Below are 6,000 nucleotides of genomic sequence, written 5' to 3' on the forward strand. Positions count from 1 at the left end.
TATCTCTTCTTGTGCAGCATATACTTGAAGCACATGGTCCATACTTTGCAGATCAAGGAAGTTTGGCAGTATGGTCAACTCAAGGCATGGAATGATCTCATTGGCAAGCTCGTTGTGCTTTTCAAAGGCAGTTGATCATAGAGGTGGCATCAATGATTCCAATTCTATGAGGCAATTATTACAATGGTGGTATAGGAGACTAGAGATACGATACGACGAAAAAGAAAAGAAGTCCAAAACCTCTCAAGCAGAATTTATAAGTAGGGCAATATATGAAGTGAGAAAAGCAAGATATGAATACAGCACAGCTAGACAACGTCACGCAGAATGGTTGGCAACCCAAGAGAGAGATGGCAAGAAATGGAGACCTAGATAAAGATAATACTTTTGATGCATTTAGAGTCCACGAGAGAGCATAGGTACCCAGGATATGACACATCAATACTCCTATCTTTAACATGAGACGTCTTGCAAATTTTGTTTAAAATTTCAAAGGTTTGTCACTATGTTTTTCAAAGTTGATTTCGAACTATGTTTTTTAATTTTAAAGTTCATTTACACTATAGTAAGTTTAAAAGTTTCGTACTTAAGTCAAGTCTCTCTTTTCATTTTTTCCCGTTACTCTTCACTCTACTCTCCACCTTTCTATCCTTCATTATCACAACCATGGCACGTTCCAAGCTTCCTATCAACAAGAAAGCGTTTGCAAGAGCAAGAGCTCAACACTCTTCTGAATCTAGTAAGTGTACTGTGAGTGACAAAGGTCCCTTGGTGGCCGATAATGGTGGCCCTACTGCAGCTAATGATGGTGGTGCTACTATGTCCAACAATGGTGGCCCTAGTGTGGTCAATAATGATGGTTTGCCATTGTCCGAAAATGGTGGTCCACATGCTCCAGTTGCTCCACCTCCCACTACTGCTCCAACTGGTAATACACGTCCTCCAACACATAAGAAGCGAAGATGGAGACTAGGCACAGTTGCACTACGTGAGATAAGGAAATTCCAAAAGAGCTTGATTATTCCTAAGGCACCATTCTCTAGGTTGGTGAGAGAAATACTGCAAGATCTGCAGTTAGGGTATCATCACAAGTTCTTTTCAAGGAACCAGGCAAGGAATGTGGGGCAATGGTCAAGCCAAGCCTTGCTCGCTCTCCAAGAAGCAGTTGAAAGTTACTTGATTGATCTAATGGGTGATTCTCAAGTTTTAGCCATTCATGCCCGACGTATCACTATTAAGCCCATAGATATGGTTCTTGTTCGTAGGATCTGCAACAACAAGGATGCATTTAATCTTAATATCAATAATATGCTTTAAGAAGCTACCTTGTAATTGGATCTATGTTTTTAGCTCAGGTTTGGTTGTAGATTGTAAGGAGCTTAGTTTTGGTTTATCTTTCCAGTAGACCTTCAAGTATTTGATAGTAGTGGTCTACAAAATGGGGCTAAATTTTGCCTAGCTCTAGTTGTACTTTGTGCAATGCACTATCTACCCTGTATTTCATGGTTTTGTAATGCCAAATCTGATATTTGTTATTCTATTTTGCCATGATTTGCATTGTGTGTATTTTCAAGTTTCTAATTTTGAAAGTAGTTTTGTTAAGGATAAATTCAATGCGCAATCACGCACACATCAATAATTAGTTGTACATGGGTCAATGCACTATATCTTTACTGTATTTAGCGATTTGGCGACACTATATCCGATATGCAATATTCCATTTGACCCATGACTTATTTTTTGTGAATTTTTAAGTTTCTAATATTTCACATAGTTTGGTTGACAACACATTTAGTATGTAGTTGCGTACACTCGGTGAGGTGGTGAGTTTTTCTGTTAGCAGTGAAGTATAATCAAGTTAATGCATTTTCAAAAAATGATTGAACCGTCAATTTTATAATTCGAACTTCACCCACATGCCGGGCATCATTAAAACTCATGGATATTTAAAAATTGGCCCCATCAGAAGTCTCTAAGACACCTGTCCGGAGGCTGGCGTCCAGGGCCCTGAATCTGAAACTTTAAACTTATAGTAGAACTTTCAAAAAACCCTTAAGTCTGAATTAATGTATCCAGGCTTTGGAAAAATATGACCAATGATCCGATTGACATGAAATTTTACTTGTGGACTCCTCTAGGGTACATCAACTACCAAAAAAAAAAATTGGCCTCACCAGGACACCTGTCCGGAGGCTGGCGTCTAGGGCCATGAATCCCTAGACGCCAGCCTCTGGATAGGTGTCATGTCTAGATTCTAGGGATTCATGGCCCTAGACGCCACCCTAGATTCATGGCCCTAGACGCCAGCCTCTGGATAGGTGTCCTGTCTAGATTCTAGGGATTCATGGCCCTAGACGCTAGCCTCCGGACAGGTGTGCTGATGAGGCCTTTTTCTTTTTGTAGTTGATGTACCCTAGAGGAGTCCACAAGTAAAATTTCATGTCAATCGGATCACTGGTCATATTTTTCCAAAGCCTGGATACATTAATTCAGACTTAAGGGTTTTTTGAAAGTTCTGCTATAAGTTTAAAGTTTCACCTCATTTTACACATTTCACTTTTGAGTTTTGGGTTTTCTCTCCTAGAAGACATGGCACGCACCAAGCAAGCAGCCCGGAGACACCCCCCTAGAAATCCTATGCAGAGGCCACCTCCCTCGGCTCCACCACCACCACGCTAGCATCGCAAGTGTTGATGGAAGCTAGGCACAGTGGCTCTTTGTGAGATCCGCCATTACTAGAAGACCATGCACCTCCTGATACCAAAGGCTCCATTCCAGAAGCTAGTGCATGAGATTATGGATGGCATACTCATTAAGAACAACAGGAGGCACTTCCCAGATGGAACACGCTTGCAATAACTCGATCGTTGGACTGCCCAAGCCCTCCTTGCACTACAGGAAGCTGCCAAAGCTTACGTCATCGACTTATTCGGAGACTCGGTCTATGCAGCAGTACATGCAAGGAGAGCCATCGTCACCGATAGGGATTTGCAGATAGTGAGATTCTTCCAGCGATGGAAAGATAGTCCTCGCGAAGATCAACAAGGATAGGGGTGTACTACCAAAACATATACGGAATGTAGCTTTCAAAGAGATTTTGTAAAACCCTAATTGTAATGGATTCCATGTGAAATGTTATGAATATGAATACAATTTTTTCGGTGCGTCTTATTTTTATTTATTCACTTGTTATTTGTTTTATTTATGTCTTTGAGATATCGTTACATGCATTCGAATGAATACATATTGTGCATGAAATCGATAAAGCACTACGTATTAAATTTAGGGTATGAATCGTGTTGCATATAAATCTGATAAATAAACATAATATTCAAGTAAAAAATAATATTAAACGATGAGTATGACAAACTACATTTCATGCAAATCCAACAAATATTGGTTTTCATTACTTCAAGAGAAGATTACAAATTACATTACATTGGTGATGAGATATCATTTGGCACTAAGTACATCTACTCTCTCCTAGGCTTCTTTGAGCTAGACTCCCCATGGTCAGAGCTATTCTTGATCATAGGCAGCAACACATTTTGCCCTAGTAGTTCTTGCCTAATGACATTGGGGTCTTTAACACCAGCAACCATGCCACGGGCCACCATGGAAAAAAGTGGCCTAGACCTAGTACTAGAGAATAAGTAGAGGAGCTTCAAATATCAAAGCAACACTACTTTCTCCAAGATAGAGTTCGTTGGGATGGTCTTAAAGGGCCCAGCCTTTGTTAGTGCCCTCAACTTCAAGAAGTTCTCAGAAAAAGCTAGAGAGCATGTCTTATGGAATACAAAAATGTTGCTCACAAGCTGGCCAATATACTCCTTCAATGCTGAGTTCTGCACCCTTCCTTGGCTACCAAATCGGCCACCTTGTCTAGATGAAAATTCATCTATATAGACGATGTCCTGCATCACACAAGTTCAGTGTCAGACTCACTGTGTCAAACTCACTATGCGTGGAGTGTGGTAAAGATATATACATCGGATTTGCGTCAAAATTTACCAGTAGGGTCCCTAGGACATCGGGAGTATGCACATCAAATTTTTCCAGGATTGCAGATTCAGGCCCCCAAACGCAAGCCTCCCGCCAGGGTAGCTCTGGGGGGCCGATCCCGACAAAATTTGATGTGCACTCTCCCGATGCCAGATTCAGGTCCCCAGATGCAAGCCTTCGGCCAGGGCAGCTATGGGAGCCCGATCCCGACAAAATTTGATGTGCATAACCCCAATGCCCTAGGCCCTACTAGTAAATTTTGATGCAAATTCGATAACATTACCTTCTCTGCATCATCTAACTGTTGTTGTAAGGGAGCATCCAAGTCTGCTCTTGCAGTTGGGCCAGCCTCGTCTCTCTCTTAGGAAGGTACTATATAGTTGAGTCAAGGTCCAAAAATGCTTTCTTGCAATCGCTCAAACTCCTCATGTGAGATCTCATACTATGGCACCGCATTCTCAATCTGCTCTTGGATGCTCACAATAGCAAAGATATCATTGACACTCGTGCCATTATATCAAGCCACCTCATCAACATGTGATGGCGCATCTTGTATATCAAAATCTATAAAATCATCAGGTGCATCATGCACCATGATACAATATAGCTCTTCTTCCCTTAGCTCCAAAATTTCTAGTACATCCTGCATAAGTAAATATTCCACCCCCTCGATGATGATAGCATGGAGAGAAGCGAGGGGTTGCTCATCACTTGTCGGCATCTCAATAGGGCAAGGAGGTGGGTGCACAATGGCTAAGCTTTGTGCTGCCTCTACTCTTGGATCGAGTGTGATGTCTTCAGGCTCCCTCGAAATACTCTAGCTGTGGCCGAGAGGGTGTGTTGATGTCTTCCTCACTGTCCTCTTGCACCTCAATGCACAAAACATATATGGCAAATCCCCTCGCAAAAGTTACCATCTTCTATATCAAAAGCGAATGCATAGAGTTTGTATAGCGATAAAATAACTGTAATAAAAACAAAAATAATGGTAAGTAAATGCGAGTAATATAACAATTCATCTAAGCAAGACCTATGTCAATCAAATCAAGGCATTCAAAGTAGTAAAAAAGATTTACCTGAATGTGAGATCAGATTGATTGACCCTGCATTCAATCGTCTCATCAAAATGTGTTCTTTTGACTTGCCAAGACTCACCCAATAGTTGACTCATCACATGAATCAAAAAAAATGTGCAAACAATGAGAATGGAGTAAACCAACTAAGTTGCACATCTTTGGAGCCTGTGGTGGGTTTCATAGCACTATTGATGTCAGATTTTGTCTTGGAATTACATGCTCGTAACAACTCCAAGCTACCAATCAACCATTCACCACTAGATAGTGGCGGCAATGGAACATCTTGCAATCTCTGGCTTTCTACTACATACAATGAATTATAAAAATATATATTTTGAGTTGCAAGTTGACTTGTAGAGTTATTATCATAGATCAAAGAACCTATGTCTTCATGCCAAACATGCATCTTGCAGCTCAAACATTCCACATTCTGCCATTCATGCAAAGTTGATGGATATAGAGCTGTCAGTAAAACAAGATTGAATTAGAACACTGCAAAGATTTAAAAAAAAAACTTTGATGCAACAGAATAAACAATGATAAAATTTAAAAACTTACTGTTTTGTTTATAATTTGCCATGTAGTTCTTGTCATGTACAAATATTTGTTTGTGCGTATAAACATGTTGGATCAACACTTCTGTTACTGTACTTGTTCCATTGAACACTTTTCTGAACTCTAAAATTCTACCTTTCCAATGTTTGCTAGGGTTTGCAACATCCTTACACCTAACCTTGAAACTCCCTCGAGTACTTAGGTGCATCAAAATCCAATCCAACTTATAGTACTTATCACAAATCCAATTATTGACACTATCTTTCCTATTGAAGACCTCCATTGCAAGTATGTTACTGATGTTTTTCCTCTATGAAGACATCTATAGTAACCAAATATAAAAGTTACCTATCAATGTGTGCATAAT

Source organism: Lygodium microphyllum, chromosome 6 (genome assembly GCF_053477565.2).
Source record: "Lygodium microphyllum isolate KBCC chromosome 6, Lygodium_microphyllum_v1.1.10, whole genome shotgun sequence".
Lineage (NCBI taxonomy): Eukaryota > Viridiplantae > Streptophyta > Polypodiopsida > Schizaeales > Lygodiaceae > Lygodium > Lygodium microphyllum.